The 19,777-nt window shown below is 34.0% G+C and overlaps 1 pseudogene; it reads right to left on the reverse strand.

Moving 5' to 3' along the window:
- Nucleotides 1–13,117: 13,117 nt before the first annotated feature.
- On the reverse strand, nt 13,118–17,611 carry LOC100674721 (small ribosomal subunit protein mS31-like; annotated as a pseudogene).
- Nucleotides 17,612–19,777: the final 2,166 nt, after the last annotated feature.

Genomic DNA, 19,777 nt, shown 5'->3' on the forward strand with positions numbered 1-19,777 from the left:
TTAGACACAGTTAGTAAGCATTCATTCCAATACTGAAAACACACGCCATCAAATAATAATAATAATGAGAAAAATGTGGTAATGAAAGGGATAAACATTTGTGCCAGAAATGGATTTATACTTCATTTTTTTTTTTTATAGGAGATATATTTGGAGAGATGCTGAGATAGCAGTAATCTTTCTTCTCTTGAATGGCCCTTAGATACACAAGGTTCATCCTTCTGAGTCAGAGCTCAGAATGTGTGATTCTTCCTCAGTCACAGACAATTAGATACTGATCATTAGTTACACATTATGGTCCTAACAGCCTCAGCGCTGATGTTCTAATATCAGTAGATTACCAGATAAAATACAGGGCACACAGTTAAATTTGAATTTCAGATAAACCACTGATAATTTTTAGTATAAGTATGTCCCAAAATTGCATTTATCTGTACAGTGTTTGACATACTTTTACTAAACAATTATCAGTGGTTTATCTGAAATTCAAATTTAACTGGGCACTGTCTTTTTATTTGCTCAACCTGGCAACCCCAAGTATGAGGAATAGTTTTAAAGGAGTCCAACAGGGTTCCCAGGCAGAGATGAAAAATTTCAAATGGTTAAGGAGGCCTGGAAATCCTGGTGGTGTAGTGCTTAAGAGCTACAGCTGCTAACCAAAAGGTCGGCAGTTGGAATCCACAGGTGCTCCTTGGGAACTCTATGGGGCAGTTCTATCCTGTTCTATGGGGTCGCTATGAGTCAGAATTGACTCAACGGCAGTGGGCTGGTTTTGGTTTATGGAAGCCTAATACTTTAAACAAAGGAGTCCTGGTGGCACAGGAGTTAAAGCACCCGACTGCTAACCAAAAGATTGACAGCTCAAACCTACCAGCCACTCCATGGGAAAAAGATGTTACAGTCTGCTTCTGCGAAGATTACAGCCTTGGAAACCCTTGTGGCTGTTCGACTCTGTCCTATAGAGTCCCTATGGGTAAGAATCGACTCAACCGCAAAGGTTTTGGTCTAAAATCTTAAACACTTATTTAGGTGGTAATATCTTGTTTATAAAACTAAGAGAAATAAGGCTGAAGTTTTGCATAGATAATTTATTTGAATGGCCCAAACTCTAAACAAATGCCATTTTTCTTGTGTATGTGGGTGTGCGCATTTGTGTGTACATATGTCTGATTTTACTCTATGAAAACATCACTGTTCACACAGTCTAAAATATCATTAAGTATAATATTTTAAAATAACAGTTATATCACATGTTAAAGAATGTTAAAAATTCTATAATTTGTGGTTTTAAGTGATAATATATAAAACTATATATAAACTATAATTTTAAAAGTTTTTTTTTTTAACTCCAATCATTTAATTTTTTTTGTTGTTGCTCCCTCTTCCCCTCCCCCCACAAAAAGCGTGGTCTATTGATACAATTATTTCTTTTGGACTGGTTATGAAAAAACTTGGACCGAAACAGATGGTTGTCTACAAATTAATGCCTGTAATATACAATTGAAAATCAGTATTCAAAAAGGAAAACTTGGACTGTTTTCTTGATATGATTGTCAAAAGAAATCTGTCTTACAAATTTGGGAAATGGAATTTCCAGTATTTATTTCTCATAAACATTGAAAAAACAAATTATATTTGTTGATATATATTAACATCTTAATGTAAATCTTTACAAATTATAGTGTCTTAAATGACATATGTATTATGTCAGATTCATATTTCATTTCCACCATTCAGTAGTAATCCTCCAAGATCTTTAATTAGCATATGAAAACAACCAAATAATCTTTTGATATCACATATGATTAATATTCTGTAATCAGTCTAATGATAACAACTGTCAAAATATCTACTTATTATCCATATATTTTAACTCAAATATAGATTTTTAACGTCTTGGAAAAAAAATACTAAAAGAGATATGTTATATGAGATTTCCTTTGATCTCAAGAGAAAGTGGTTTCTGCTGAAATCTGAGTAAAAAAGCACCGTATTGAATGTTTGTGTTCTTTATATATCTGCTTAGTTTTATTGTGAGAAACTTGTTTCTTTTCCAAAAGGTGACATTGTTATGCGTATAACTTCTCAATCAGACCAACTCAGTTTTCACGACCCAGGTTATTCCTGCTAAGACTATCCTCATATGTATGCTCACAACTAAATTTAATTTCCACAATTTGTTAGGAATCCATCCTGGTTGCCTTTACCTAGTTTTCAGTTAAATCACAGCTAGTGCTCTCAAAAAGTAATAATTTAAGAATCACAGCAAAGAATATATTTGCATAAAAAGGGCTTCATTAAAAGAGAAAATAACATAATTGTTCTTAAATAATTTGAGTATTATAAAGTTATTCATGAAATAAAAACATTTAAAATGAAGAAAGAGTAAAAATCACCTATATTTCAATAAGCCACTCAGAGATCTCTAGTAGTAACATTTTGTACGTTCTAAGATACTTTTAGGAAACCCTGGTGGAGTAGTGGTTAAGTGCTATGGCTGCTAACCAAAGGGTCAGCAGTTCGAATCCACCAGTCTCTCCTTGGAAACTGTGGGGCAGTTCTACTCTGTCCTATAGGGTTGCTATGAGTTGGAATCAACTCGATGGCACCGGGTTTGATTTTGGTTTTGGAAGATACTTTTGCGTGTGTGTGTGTGTGTGTGTGCGTGTGCGTGTAACAAAATAGGATCTCATTGCCGTCGAGTTGATTCTGACTCAGGATATAAGATACCAAAACTAAACCCATTGCCATCTAGTAGATTGCAATTCTCAGCTACCCTATAGGACAGAGTAGAACAGCCCCATAAGGTATCCAAAAGCATGCAGTAGATTCAAACTCCTGACCTTTTGGTTAGCAGCCAAAGCTCTTAACCACTACACCACCAGGGTTTCCAGGATATAATATATATTACTATTTATTCTGCTGTCCTGCAGACATTTTAAACATTATGCCTAAAGAGATCACAATCAAACCAATAATAACCAAAGGAGATATACTTTTCTAAATAGTTCTTTTAGCAATGATGTATGTTACAATAAAACCAAACCAAACCCAGTGCCGTCGAGTCGATTCTGACTCATAGCAACCCTATAGCCAGATTTAAAAGTTTCAGAATTAATTTCAAAATATTAAATGTCTTTTGTTCATACAGTGGCTGCATATAAAAGATTTGACAAAAACAATCTAAATATACTCAAAGGACTTGTTATTGAATCACTAATTTGCTAAATATTAATTCAGCACCTGCTATGAGTCAGGTGCTGTTCTGACCACTAGGGTTGCAAAGACACAAAAATGGACACCAGTTAAGAGGCTATTGCAATTATTCAGGAAAGGATGATGATAACAGTATAGATGCTGACTAGTGCTTGGGTTATGGCAGTAGCCACTATGGCTGGTGTCATCCAGTGTGGTACTCATGGTGTCAGCCCACGCCCACCTGTGTGAGGTGGGCACGGCCAGCCGGTAAACCTCCCTCCTATTTGTGGATGGAGTGGCCTGGCCCTGCCTCACCTTCATGCAGGGCCAAGCACCATGCAGCCCCACCCCAACTCCTGTAGGCCCCGGCCACCATGGCTCCCCACAGCTCCTCCCCTCTCCCATTGGCTAAGGCAGAGGCCCTCCTCTACGCCCAATAGAGGGTGCTGCTGCCCAGTTGCCCATACCCTCACTGGGAGGTGTGGGGGATTGAGGGGTGGTGACAAATTTCCACACTGGGTAATGGATGACACCCCCCCGGTGATGCCACTGGGTTATGTGCATATATATTTTTTCCAAAACTTTCATATATTGAGGTATGATTTACCTACCATAAAAATGCACATATACTTAGTTCACAGTTTAATGAATTTGTGAAATACGTGCAGTCTTGTAAATAACAAGCCAATCAAAATATATAAAATTTTCATCACCCCAGAAGGTTTCCTTTGGAGACCATTACTGTGTTCAGCATCACCCATCTTTCATAGAAAACCACTATTCTAACTTCTGTCATCACCACTAACTAGTATTATCTGTATTTGAACTTCATATAAATAGAACCAGACATGTTTCTTTTTGTATGTGATTCAATAATACTGCATTGTTTTTGAGGGTCATTCCTATTGCTTTAACAGTCCACTGTCCCTTTAATATCAGCGTTGTTACAGATGGAGCACAATTTACTTATTCATTTCCCTGGTTATATAGATGTAGCACAATTTGTTTACCCATTTCCCTGGTGATAAAATCTGGTTTGTTTTCAGCTTTTGACTATCATGAAAAATGATTCTAAGAACATTGGTCTGCAAGTCTTTTGTGGCCATATTTTTCTATTTCTCTTGGAGTACAATTGTCAGGTCAAAGAATTAATATATGTTTAACTATGAGAAAGTACTGGGCTGTTTTCCAAATTAGTTATACAATATTAACATTGTATGACTTCGCTATTCAATTGGTTGTACACAGGTATCTCATTGTGAGTTTAATTTACATTTCCTGGAAGACTAATGATGTTGAGCACATTTTCATTTGCTTTCAGACATTTGTATATGTTCTGTTGGAGGAGTTCAGCTCAGTCTTTTATGTATTTTTATCGGATTGTTTCTGTTTTCTTTGTTGATTTGTAAACGTTCTTCACATATTCAAGATAAGAGTCCTTTGACAGATATACGTATTATAAATATAGTCTTCCAGTCAGTGCCTTGCCTTTTCATTTTTAGTGATGTCTTTTGTTGGAGTAAAATAAATTTTTTTTCCAAGCTCATTATAGATGTATTTTTTAATGAACTTCTTATTTTGGAATAATTTTAGCTTTACATAAATTTTTATTTAGTTTTGTCTTTGGTGTTAATGTAATCCTGGCCTTGTAAAATGAGTTGAGGATTGGCCAATCCTTGTCTACTTTGTGGAAAATCACATTCAGAATTGGTAACATATTTTTTAAATGTATGGTAGAATATAGCAGTGAAGTCATCTGGGACTCAAATACGTTAGGTGGAAAGTTTTTTCTTCATTTTTTACTTGTGTTAAATCTATTAATTTTTTTTTTTCAGTAACTACAGAGATATTCTGGTTATCTATTTCTTCTTAAACAAATTTAGATTAGTTTTAGCCTCTTGGGGAACCTATTTCATAAAATTTATCAGAGTTATTGAACTTCTTTCTTTTATAACATTTCTTTAATGTTCTATAGGATATACTTCTCTTTCACTCGTGATATTAGTAACGTGTATCTTTTTTTTTTTTTCTTTATCCAACTGGTGTTTAGGAATTATATTGAACTTTTCAAAAACCAACTTTTGTTTTCATTGATTTTTCTCTTTTGTTTGTCTGCTTCATATTTTATTTTTGATCTTTATTATTTTTTCTTTTTGCTAGCTTTGGATTTAATTTTCTCTTCTTTTATTAGTTTATTAAAGTAGGAGATCAGATCATTGATTTGAGACCTTTGTTCATTTCATTTATAAGTATTTATTGATATATTTTTTTGCTAGACACCAATAAATTTTATGCTTTTAAAAAATTGTATTTATTTAAAATACGTTTTGAATTCCCTTGTCTCATATGTTATTTAGAAGTATGTTTGTTTTATTTGTAACTATTTGTGATTTTCCAAATATCTTTCTGCTGTTGATTTGTGCAAAACTGGTGTTCCCCCACTCTGTACTCAGTTTATGTAAGCCATATGGTCCTGAGCCACAGGAGTGTGGCTTTTATGTCATTTCTATCCCTCCCCTCCATAAAAACTAAGCTTTGTCATCTCTGTATGGGGGTGGGGGTGGGGGGGTCTAGGATGGCAGTAAGTTTTCTTTTCCTGCTACAGTGGTAGCAGACTTCTGCTTTGTTGTAGAGCAGGATTCAGAATGAAGTGGTTTCCTGTTTCTCTACCAGCAATAGACAGGTTTTCCTAGTTTCAGTGCCGTGTGTAAATGCAGGTTATATAGGGTTCTCCCAGCAGTCACTGAACTTTATCTGGGATGGTGTGGCTTTAAGGTGTCTTACCCTTGCCTCACAGCAGACAGCTTTTATTTCTACCTCTTTTTTAGTAGCAACTGACCTGATCTTAGCCTGGGACAGAAACAAGAGACTTTGGGTTTGTTTTTATATTTTTGCCCAAATCTAAGTGAAAGATGTCTTATACTTCTTATGAGATGAGGGTTAAGAAGCAAGTCATTTTCATGCTTGTCCTTCAGTCACATCCAGCTATCACCTGCCTGGCTGCTCCACTAAGGGGACTCTCTCATACTATTACCCTTCTTTCTATTTTTCATTTGAGCATCTATTTGGAGACCTATGGAGAGGAAAAGGGCTTTCAAGTCAGAATGTACTCCCATTGTGTCTGACCTGTCATGCTAGCCAACACTCAGATTTTAAACATTTATTACAATTTCAGGTATTTTCTTCTTACCGATCTTATGAGTGCCATCTATTATTTCATGCTCTGCTATAAGCGAAACAAATTTTTTTTTTTTTTATCTTTCATTAAAAAGCCTTGTTCATCCTTTGGAATTCTTTTTCTCTTGTTGCCATGTGACCTAAATTTTCTGATGAGCTCAGAAACAAGAAAGAATTTTGTAGCTTATCTGTTTATTTCTTGTAAAGGCAGAAACAATGCTCTTTTGTGACTTTCTATATCCCAGACAGAGATGAAATCATGTAAATATATTTTTAAAGTATTTTTCAATATTTGTAGTAAATATAACTGATTTTTAATTGACATTTTTATAAAGTAACCATCATCAGTACTCTAAATTGAGCAAATCCACTTGCTCAATTTAGAGTATTGCTGATGTTATAGGAAATTCAACCTAATGTTTTAACAAAATTTAGAAAATTTTCAGCTTTTATTTTTTCAAATATTTTTCTCTCCATCCTCTCTTTTCTTTGTCTGTGACTTTGATTAAACTTAGTATTGCTCCAAAGGTGATTGAAAATTTGTTAAATATTCTTTACTCTTTTATTTCTCATTGCTTCAGTTTAGATTCTCCTGAAGTGTCCAATTTTTAGGTGAACCAGTCTGATAAATTCTTTAATTCAGATGTTGGATTTCTCAGTTCTGTGTTTTCCACAGGATTTTCCAACTCTAATTTACTTTTCTGTATTTTTTTCCAAAATCTTTAGTATATTTATATAAGTTATTTAAATCTTTTCTCGAGTCTAACATTTTTGTCATCTTAGGATCTGCTTGTGTTGACTATATTTTTCTCCAGTTTATGGTTTTCTTCTCTCTTCTCTAACCTATTCCTCTTTTAATTTCTAGTGGATATTGTGAATGGACTGTTGCAGACAGAAAAGATTTTTCTTCTTCTAAAGAATGCTGAGTTTGTTCTAACAAGCAGCATCTAGCAGTTACTGTCAGATCACCTTGATCATGTGGAGGCTTAGTTTTAGATTTTGTTATATCAGGTCTCTTTTGTTTTTGCCCTTAGCCCTAGGATGTAACAATTCATCATATAGGTGGTGTTTTTTCCTAGTATTTGTCCTTTCTGGAGTTTCTGTGGAGGCCCAAGGCATTTACCAAGTCCACGTAAAATGAGGGAACTTGAATTCTAATCTCTGTTTATTCAATAAAACATATGCAAGTGAGAACCTGTGGAAGAGGGAAACCCGTCAGAGAAGGAAAACTCAAATATCTTCCACTAAAATGATTACTTCAGCCTAATAAATATTCTCTGAAAGTCAGAACCTGTGAGACATGGATAGAATCAGAAAATCATGAGCATTGTAACCTGAATACAAGAAGTACAGATGAGAAAGTCGGAAATAATGCCAAGAAGTACAAGTATCAGATATTATCAGTCTTTCACTTCCTTTTGCATTGTTACTGTGTGTGAGTGTTACTGTGCATCACTACTGTTCTCTGAGTATGTCTGTTCTTACATTTTTGTCTCTCTCTTTTTTTTTGCCAATAAATTTTTTTCCAGCAAAAAACAACATTTGTACATATGGAAGAAGTTAAGAGATACTAATAAATTCCTTTATTTTCATTAAAATCTGGCAAAGCACTCTTCTTTTCCTTATCTTGAAAAGCTTTACTCTTTTCCTTATCTTTATTTTTTAGTTTCACTTTAGCTAATTGTAATTTTGATATACATTATTACAATTCTCAAAATCCACTCTTTCATTTCATTGAAATTCTTTCCTTAAAAATTTTTTATTTTGCTCCCAAAATAGAGAAATATTTCCTCACTTAACACATTCAATATGTGTATAAAAGCAAAAAAAATTCTTCTCACATATTTTTTTCTAAAATATTTTACTGAAACATGCTAACTTTATCATATAATGATGTTGATAGTTTTCTTTTTGTTTGAGATATTAACATAAGGTCATAAATTCCTTAATTATTATAAGAACTTATTTCCTCTTTTATTTCATTTTTGTAAAAATTTATTCCTTCATAGCCATGGGCAGGATAGTGAGAAATTTATCTCTGAAGGAAAAGTTTGATGTTTTCAAAATGATAACAGAAAAGAAAAAGACTTCCAAGGACACTGCAATTAAGTTCAGTTGTGCCAAACACAAATATACTCAATTATTTAAAAAAAAAAAAAAGGATAAAATAATTGAAAAATATATGAGCAGCACCAACACAAACGTCCACAAAGGAAAGAATAGAAATTATGCAGAAATGATCAAATCTGTTGTTGAATGGTTCCTTTAAGCTTCTGCCAAAAAAGTTTCCATTTCAGGATCTATCCTTCTAGCAAAAGTGAAGGAAATGGTGACATTTTTAAAAGTTAACGAATTATCAGGATCTAAAAAAAAACTTGCAATGTAGCTTGTGGGGAGTCAAATGAGGTTGACAATGATGCTGTTCAAAGCTGGTTCACAAGATTAAAAGAGATCTTAAGTGGATATGATCCTAAAGACAATGTAAACACTGATGAGAGTGCTCATTACAGGGCATTGCCTAAAGGACCCTAAAAATGAAGGGGGGGTGGAAATGCTTTTGGGGTCAGTTTTTGAAAGGGCAGCTTCATCCTCTTGACCACATTTGTGGATGGGACATTTAAGAAACCAAGTGTAATTGGAAAGAGCAAGAAATCATGGTGCTTCAAGAATATCAAAATTAATCAGCTTTCAGTAGAATGGAAATGGAATAAAAGTGCTTGGATGATGGAATCAATTTGCAAAGAATTTTTAAATAAACTCAGCAATAGCAAGAAAAAACAATATCAAAGCATTTTTTGTTTTTGTTTTTTCGACAAAATTACTTGTTATTGGTCACTGCCCCATCTAATATTAAATTCACTTTTTTTTTTCCACCACACATGAAGTCAGTCCTATTACTTCTGGACAATGGTATTAAACTACAGGAAGTGATCGCTTCAAAAAGTGTTGCCAATATTTAGATTTCAGGGAAAATTCATGTCCTTCATGCAATTTCATTTCTTAAGCAATCCGTCAAAATGATTAAGGATGAAACTGTAAGAAAGTGCTTTAAGAACTGCAGTTCCTTATTTAGCAGTGACAATGGCACACAAAACAAGTTAGCAAGACTGGTAATATCATGCAGATTCAGGACACAATGAGTGACATTTATAGTGGTGGTTCGGAAAATAGGGTTAGTGCTGTATCTTACATTGATATCAACAAAGAAATTGCCACAGAAATGGACGATGTAAACTTGCAAGAAATTGCAGACTTAAAATCTAAAGATGATGACAAAGAAGATGAAAAAGACCTACTATTAGAAGAGCCTGAGCCTTTGTGTCAAACACGAGTTTTCAGCTATATAAAGGATTTGAAGGAATTTGGAAAAGTTAAAGGAGAGTTTTTTGATAAGGCTATGGACTTAGAAATTTGTTTTAATAATTTCATCAAAACACCAAAACAAACTAAACTGATGTTAAAAGTGAATTTTAACCATATCTGTACATAATTTGAATAAACTTGCAAATCATAAAAAAAAGGTTTATTTTCTTTTCCAGTTTCATAAAATAGAAAAGAAACATTTTCTGGGTATTTATGAGATAGTATCCTTAATAGAAAGCAATCGAAAAGCATTAAAACAGTACCCTATCAAAGACGGCAAACTTGTGAGACCCAGAAATAAAGGATTATCCAACAAGCAAGGAACGCATGGGCTTACTTGTGCTTATCTACTAACCTGTAGTGAACAATTTCGTATGGTGAAATCTCACACGTGGTGAAACCTATGTGAAATTGTTCACAACAGATTAGTAAGTAAACAAAAGTAAGCCCATGCATACCTTGCTTAGTGTAAGGCCATGGGTACCTGCTTTACTGGTTAATCCACACCCCTGCCCAGAAAAACAAGGCAGTCTGGTTTAGTTTTGGCTCTCCCAGGTTTTATTGTACAACAGAGTGGTTTATGAGTTTTCTCTTCAGCTCTTTAACCTTTTACCTAAGTGCTTATACATGCATCTCTTGTAGTCTCTCCTACTTTATGTGCAATTTAATAGTCAGTAAAATTCGAGGGCAATTTGTTTGTGCATTATTTAAATTTAGATTCTCTATTTGTCAGATTTCCCAGTCCATTTCCAAGTGCTTTGGTAGCCACAAATTGGAACAATGATTCCTCAGTCAAATGTATTGCTACTTTCTTCTTGCATTTTCCTTACCATTCACAGTGAGAACTAGGGAGTGATCTAAGCAGAAGGGTCAGATAAATGAGTGTGATTCATTATTTTCAATGATTTTATACACTCCAGTTTCTTCCTACTTCTGATCTCTCTCCTGTGCCTTCAAATAGTTTTTATTTTTGTATTTTGTCAAGGATTTACAATTGTTAATAGGGAGGAATTTTAGTCGTCCATAACTTCTGGAAGAAGAACTTGTGTCATGAGTGTATTACCTCCCAAAATTTGTTTGGGAAATGTTCAAACATACTGAAAATTTTAAAGAATTATGCTGAGAATACATGTACACTCATCACCCAGATTTTACAATTAACATTTTGCCCAATTTGCTTTGTCACACATCTATTTTTTTCTATTCATCTCCATATCTATTAATCAATCTTCATATTTTTCTTATGGTATTCAAAGTAAGCTGCAGACATCAGTGAACTTCACTTCTAAGGGCATGTACTGAAGATAGATTCAGCGGCATTAGCTGATAAATTGGATGGAGGATGAGCAAAAAAGTGGAGTCAAGACTGACACTATAAATTTTGACCTGACTTATCTGAAAGGATGAAGTGGTTATTAACCTAGGAAGAAACAGTTCTTAGAGGGAATATGTGAACCACAATTTTTGAAATAATGGGTTTTAGAATCTTATTAGAATTCTGGGAATTCTTCAGATATACATATTAAGAATTTAACATAAGGATTAACTTTGTCTAAATGTTTGTGATCACCTTATATCTTCATTTTCTATCCTCATCCTAAGCACAGTGCCTGGCATATAGTCTGTTTCTATTAATATTCGTTAAATGAATTAATAATTTAACGAATTGAATGAGAAAATATCTTTTGATATTTTTAAGTATCATTAATTTCAAAGATGCGTGGATTTTCATTGGAAAATGTTTTACCAATGTAGAGAGAGATATCTCAGTTTTCATACAGTCTATTTAAATTACTTACAGAGATTTTCATTGATATCAAAGAGACACATTTTTTGTTTCCTCCTGGTAACTAGAAAAGAAAAACACATTTGACTGTGTGATTCAATAGTTTTTCTGCATCATGGAACAGGAGTGGCTAAAATTTTATTATCTATTTAATATCAACATAACTTCTTTATGTTTGCAAATCTCTGGCTATTACCAAGACAAACAAATTTTAATATAAAGCAGTGCTTCTTTACTAATTTTGACATAAATAACAGAATACTTTACTACTTTTTAATTTCATAACTTGCTTTTTTAGTTACCTTCTTGCATCATGTTTATAACCAACATGTTCAGTGATAAAGGAAGAATTCAGATGAGGCCAAATGTTAGCAACTACAGTATTAAATATCCTGTGTTAATTTCCATATGTAAATCTGCATTTTACAAACATAGACCATTACATGAGGTCAATCCTCTTTTGAGTCATTAAAGATGAGTTTGACCTAAACTTGAATTCCTTTTATTTTTAGGTTGTTGTTCACTGATTTGTTATAAATAGTGCCCTGAACAATATTGTCAGATTCTTTTTTTAAAAGTCATATTTTTTCTATTTTAATTAACATTTTATTAATTAGATAAATAGAAAACACTGCAGTAATTGTTAGCTGTGTCAGTATTCTTAACAACTCTCCTAAATTTGTACTCAAGAGAAAAATAATACCTCATGTTGTTGCCTTCGCATGGTTAATAGACAAAGTCTTTCATCATCTTTTGACTAGTAGTATATGATGAGGTCAAGGCAGTCCATCAATATTCTTATTCTTCAACAATGAATCTAACATCAGGAAGTTCTTGTCAAGAAGTCAAAGTTTATCAGTGTTTTGAGTCTACATGAGTACACAATGGTGTTCAGTTCTTATGTTAAAAAAAAAATTAGTAACTGCTTTTTTGGTATGGTGACATTAGAATATTCTTAGAAAGTGATAACCTCAGCATGGGTCATGCTGTTTTTTGATTTCCAACCATTCTTCAAATACACTGCAATATTTGCCATCATCAGGGCTATTTTTCACAATATTCTTTAGCACATTTCAGTATCAGAATATCTTTCACTGTGACCGATTATTCTTGTTCTGCAAAAGCTTTAGGAAGTCAGATTCACCTGTCTCAATGGAATTCTAAGACCTGAAGCATCTTCTACCTGTCACTTTCTGCTATAATTTAGATTTTTAAAAGGTAGGTGGAGATATCCTGTTTTTGTTTCTCAACCACAACTACACTCAGAAACTCCCTATTGACTATGAAGTACCCTATACTTTTCCCATAGATGAATATGTATAATAATAAAAAAAAAGGACTTGCAACTTTTCATATTCATGTCTAGTGATGATGACAATGAAGTCTTTAGTATAAATATATGTCATTTCATTTTAGGAAAGTAAGAACAGATAATACTTTGAAATCATTAACATAATCAAAATTTAATTTTATTGCATACTGAAAATTAATATGACATTAATTAAAAGATGATGCTACTTTTTTCTTGTAAAACTATTTTATTTAGTGATAATAGCTATCTCCAATAGCTTCAAATAAAAATTTTCATTGTCTTCAATTGAATTGTATGTCACTTTCTTTTAGAATGTCTTTTTTTCATTGAAATAATTTCTAAACCACTCTGCGTGTTCGATTTGCTGTTTAACACTCAAATATGGGTTTTTGGAAAGGCCACAGGTCAACAGCTCCATGAAGTGTTGAACTGGTCCTTGTTTTGGAAAATCCTCCAGGTATTTACCCAGAAATATATGTTAATGAAATTTTGAACGGTCATCATCAAAACCTGCTTCATTGTTAATTGGGAAATCCCACAGCTTCTACTCTTTTCCACTGGATAATCTCTTTAAAAGCATTCTGAAAGGGCTGTTGATTTACTGAGGCTAAATGCTTAGCAAATTCCACATCCCAAATTGAAGGTGACGTTTCTGTTTCCGTTGCCTCTTCAGCAGCCTTAATATTGAAAATACTAAGTCTTCCCCTTGAATATGTTTTTCCTAATATCTTTTTCTAAGAAAAGTGCTCTTCTGTTGGTCACAATAATTATCAGACCCTTCGTCAAACTGAATCTGATGCTCTGGTCTCATACTAACTCTAGGTATAGCAGATATGGCAACTTTCATATCCAATATTATATTACTGAACTAACTTTCTATCTTTTTCCATCCTTCTATGCCCATGAGTCTCCCTTGTGCTGCCAGAAGTACCTGAGCAGCTATGACTTGGTTGTCTGCTTGACAAAAGGGACAGATGATGCAGCTACCACTAACTCAGGACTCAAGGACTCATTTCTCTTTGTGGTATTTTCTGTAGCTCTTTGAAGCCTGCCAGATGTAGCTTCCAAACTGTTTAGTGGTCTTCTGTTGGGTGGTGTCATGGATTGAATTGTGTCCCTCAAAAATATCTGTCAACTTGGCTGAGTCATGATTCCCAGTATTGTATGCTTGTCTACCATTTTGTCGTCCGATATGATTTCCCTATGTGTTGTGAATCCTATCAATATGATGGAATGAGATGGATTAGTGGCAGTTGTATTGATGAGGTCTAAAAGATCAGATAGTGTCTTAAACCAATCTCTCTTGAGATATAAAACAGAGAAGTGAGCAGAGAGACATGGGGACTTCATACCACCAAGAAAGCAGTGCTGGGAACAGAATTTGTCCTTTGGACCCTGAGGTTCCTGCGAGGAGAAGATCCTAGACCAAGGGAGGATTGATGACAAGGACCTTCCTCCAGAACGGACAGAGAGATAAAGGCTTCCCCTTGACCAAGACACTAAATTCAGACTTGTAGACTGCTAGACTGTGACAGAGTAAATTTCTCTTTGTTAAAGCCATCCACTTGTGGTATTTCTGTTATAGCAGCACTAGATGACTAAGACAGCTGGCTTGGTTGTTTGTACATTTACTGTTTTAAATTAAATTTCATACCCTTAATAATATTCAACAAGTCTTTTTTCATGTTCTCCTTTACACTGTCTTGGCCCTTAGAAGTTTCCTTAGAAATCTCATGGGTTGGAACAGACTGCTCATATTTCTTGTTATAGATCATGCTGTTAGTGCCAAAATATCTTTGGATATTATTTTTTGTCCTGACCATTCCGCATGGAGCAACGAGTAGCAGAATTGCAGTCTCAGGTACTTCCGCTCCCAGAGGATAAAGGGAGACCAGAGAGGGGCCTAAGAGGTAAAAAAGCTGAGACCTGAAGAAATATCACCAAAAAACCATTAAACTGGGCAAAAGATGATGCTACTTTTTAAGAATAGTAGTTTCATTCAAAACGTTCATCAAATAACAATGACATATGCTTGGTTAATTAAACTGTCCAAAAGTATATTATTTTGAAATGCCGTTTATTATATATTGCAAATTATAAAGGAAAATATTTCAGTTTACAAGTCAAAACAGGACACTTAACATATAAAATGTAAGTATCAGTCAGGTTTATAGATTTGATTAGAAGAAATCATACAATATTCATGGAAGATGTGTCCTCTTTTTTGTTCCCTGAAGAATGGGTAAGATTTTGGCATGCAGAGACAAGTAAAATCTTATTTAGTGAAATAATGAGCTTTAGTATTTTTTTTCCTAATTAATTTTATGCAATCAGTTTCAACAGAAGAAAATCAGATGTTGGTAGCATTTTACCAATTATTCTTTCAAAATCCATGTTACAAAGTACATGTCTACCTTAATTTTAATTTATTTATTGGTTTTACTTATGCAATTTATACTTTTTACATCAATTTAAATTTTTGTAATGCTCATAACAGCATGAAACATATAACACATTTTTCTTGTTCAAATTTCACCATATGTTAAAGAAATAAATCCCAATTTAAACAACCCAAAGAAAAACAAAAAAAATTATTAAAACTATATTTACATAAAAGTAGAAAATACTATTTTCACCTACAAAACCAGATAGAATGTTAAAGCAAATAGTACTAAAAAAAAATACTTATATAAGCATAATTTTTCAAACTATTAACACTGAAAAAGAGATTTCTTAGTTAACAATGGTATTTATCTTTTCTAAATATAATATAAATTAATTTCTTTCCGAACCATAAAAGGAATGGAAAAGGAAATTATCAGAGTATGAGACATCATGTAAGGACCAGGAAAAGTGACCAAAACTATCAAGGAAACAAACAAAAGATGCATCTACAAGAATCCTCTTCCCTCTCTACCTACCTCCCAGTGCCCTTAGGGCTTATTAGGGTAATGACTAATTATAACAAAAATGTGTTACTGTGGTACACAAACATGACTTTATACAAAGGAATTTTTGAAGCCACATGTTGTTGTTCTTTGGTGCCATTGAGCTGGTTCCCACTCATAGCTAACCTACAGCAGAAAGAAACACTGCCTGGTCCTGTGCCACCCCCACAAACACTGTTATGCTTGAGCCTATTGTTACAGCCATCTCATTGAGGGTCTTCCTCTTTTTGGCTGACCCTCTACTCTACCAAGCATGATGTCCTTCTCCTGACAACATGTCCAAAGTATTTGAAACAAAATCTCTCCATCCTTGCTTCTGAGGATCATTCTGCCTGTATTTCTTCCAAGACACACTTCTTTGTTCTTCTGGAAGTTCGTGGTATATTCAATATTTTTCACCAGCATTAATTCTTCTTTGGTCTTCCTTAATTATTGTCCAGCTTTTACACGTACATGAGGTGATTGAAATATCATGGATTGGGTCAGGCACACCTTAGTCCTCAAAGTCACATCTTTGCTTTTTAACACTTTAAAGAAGCCTTTTTCAGCAGATTTGCTCAATTCAGTATGTCCTTTGATTTCTTGACTGCTGCTTCCATGGCTGTTGACTTTGGATCCAAGTAAAATTAAACCCTTAACAAAGTCAAGCTTTCCTTCATTTATCATGACGTTGCTTATTGGTTCGATTGCGAGGATTTTTGTTTTATTTGTGTTGAGGTGTAATCCATACTGAAGGTTGTGGTCTTTGATCTTCATCAGTAAGTACTTCAAGTTCTCTTTCAGCAAGCAAGGTTGTGTCATCTGCATATTACACATTTTAATGAGTCTTCCACCAATCCCGATTCTGCATTCTTCTTCATATAGTCTAGCTTCTCAGATTATTTGCTCGGCATACAGATTGAATAATTATGGTGAAAGGACACGATGCTGACACACACTTTTCTTGATTTTAAACCATGCAGTACCCCCTTGCTTTGTTCAAACCACTGCTTCTTGGTCTGTGTATAGGTTTCTCATGAGCACAGTTAAGTGTTCTGAAATTCCCATTCTTTGCAATGTTATCCATAATTTGTTATGATTCACATAGTCGAATCCCTTTGCATAGTCAATAAAACACAGGTAAACATCTGCTGGCATTCTCTGCTTTCAGCCAGGATCCATCTGACATCAACAATGATATCCTTCATTCTCTGTTCTCTTCTGAATCTGGCTTGAATTTCTAGCAGTTATCTGTTGATGTACTGCTACAACTACTTTTGAATGATCTTCAGCAAAATTTTACTTGTCTGTGATTTTTTTTTGTGATATTAATTATTGTTCAATAATTTCCACATTAACCACATTAACCTACAGGAAGCCATATCACCTACAGGAAAAAATAGATGTGCAAAATAGTTCCTTCCAAACCAAAACCCATGGCTGTGGAGTCAATTCTAATTCATAGTGACACTGTAGGACAGAGCAGAAATGCCCCATAGGGTTTCCAAATCTTTACTGAAACTGCCTGACATATCTTTCTCCCAGTGTAGAGGGTAGTGGATTTGAACTGCCGACCTATTGACTAGCAGCCAATTGTTTAACCACTGTGCTACCAGGTCTCAAAATAATCCTTTAGATAACTGAAATAAGATTTATTTTTTTAGGTGTTGCTTCCTTATCTCTGTGGGATAAAACAGCTTTGTACCGAGACCTCTTTCACATACTGTATTGGCATATTACAGGTATCCCAAATTCTATGCTCTGGCATCAATATTGCTCACTTGGTGCTACCCTTGTTTGATCCAGCATCAGTGTCCATTGGGTCTCTTTTTCTGACCTCTCATTCATCTCTGCACCAAAAAAACACTACCTCATAACTATTTTTAGATACTGGAGAGACAATGCAGTCTGTTTTTCTGTTTGACATGCCTGTGCTTTAAACATTGTGGCAGCGGGAGGACAGCTAACAGAGATACTTGAAGAAGAAATCTGTTACATTTTTCTGAAGAGTTCTTAGGCATTATCAGAACTTGCGAGCCAGATTTACTTCTTGCACTTCATTTTGTTTCCTTTAGTTACAATAATTATAATTAATTGTATGTATTTTCCATGTTGTCCTATATATTTTATATCTGATGCTCTAGGATACCTTTCTCACTATTGCTTTTCTTTATTTTCTGTAGGTAAATAAAAGATGCCATGGTGAAGAATTAGTATCACTTCCTTGCAGACATTCTCAGCTCCTATGTACTTCTCTAGTTTTGTTGTATTTGCTTGTAACCCTTTGTCCCACCTACATCGTACTCTACACCCACTCATTTCACTCAGATTTATCACTCCCTCTCTCTAAAACTCTTTCCTCATTTTGCTTAGGGATAATATACTCTTCACATTTTTTTTTTTTCTTTTTAAATGTTACTGTTTCTTTTTTTCTCTGTCCCCTGTGGTGGCTTTTCTTCACCTCCATCATCTCTAAATATTGGAACGCCTCCGGGCTCAGTACTCAGACCTATTTGTTTTCTTTCCCATCTACCCTTACTTATTTGGTGTTCTGAGCCAATTTTTCAACTCTAAATACCATTTATATAATAATGATTCTTAAAGGCTGGGCTGCAGTTCTGAACTGTAAGCCAGTGCTGTCCAACATAGCTTCTGTGATGATGGAAATGTTCTATATCTGTACTGTACAATATGTACCATCTAATATGCACTATCAGAAAAAAATGAATATTTTACACTTCAAAACTGGCTAATGAGATGGAGTAACTGAATGTTAATTTATTTAATTTTAATTAATTTGTATTTAAAATCAAACTGCCATGTGGCAGGTGGTTATCATATTAAACAGCACAGTTGTTGACTAATAATTCTTGCCTCTAACTCAACATAATTACTTGAATGTCTACCACTCAATGTGGATCAACTATCAATCCTCTCTTTTTCACATATCCACATCCAATCTGTTAATGAATGGTATCAGCTTTAATTTTAAATTATATAGAATTGGACTGTTGGCACCATCTCATTGCTACCACCTTTGAAAAAAACACCATGGTTTTTCACCTCATTTGAGATGATTGCAATAAACAAATTATTGAAGTCCCCACTTCTACTTTTACCACACATCTCAGTTTATGCTTAACAGAAAAGCTACACTAGATTTCCAAATAATTAGGCAATGTCACTTATCTAACCAAAATACTCAAATGGCTTCCTAACTCATTCAGTGTAAAAGGCAATTTCTTCATAATAACCTGCAAGGCTTTATAGTAACTGTTCCCCTTACCTTACCTCTCTGATTTTATTGCCTACTGTCCTCTCTAGTTTAGCCACACTGACCACCTTGGAGTTCCTTAAAGTATTAAGCATTCTCTAGCCTCAAAGTCATTGCAATACTTTTCCCTTGGAATCTAGAGTCTAGATATATCTACACGGCTTCTCAAGTCAAAGTCCTTAGGTCTTTAGGGAAATACCACCTTCTTAGTTTTAGTAGAGATTTTCCTGAATAACCTCTTTAAAATTACAATCTCTTTTTCTTCATAGATTCAATTATTTCTTTATTTTGTTTATTACTTGACTCCCACTAATGTAAAATCTATGAATCATAGTTTTTGCCTATGTTGGCCAGTATTGTATCCTTGGTATTTAAAATGATGACTGGCACAAGTGAACACAATTTGTATTTATTTATTGAATAAATTAATACCTGTTTTATGGTCAGCCATCGACAAAGGTTTGTTGAATGAGTGAAAAACTGTATTTACATAGAAATACAAAATTCAGATAATTTCAATTTTAATAGTTTGAAATTATCTTTAAAGTCACAGAAGCATTTTAATATTATGCAATTTTCATTTCAGTTAAAATCTACAATAAAGAAGACAATTAGAATGTATCCCTCATAAGGACAAATTTTTTTGGTGTGTCTTTGAGGACTTGCATATACTGTTTTGTTATTTCCAAAATATCTACCAGAATTTTTATACTAGTGACAAATTTTCAAATAAGATATGG

Source organism: Loxodonta africana, chromosome 3 (genome assembly GCF_030014295.1).
Source record: "Loxodonta africana isolate mLoxAfr1 chromosome 3, mLoxAfr1.hap2, whole genome shotgun sequence".
NCBI lineage: Eukaryota > Metazoa > Chordata > Mammalia > Proboscidea > Elephantidae > Loxodonta > Loxodonta africana.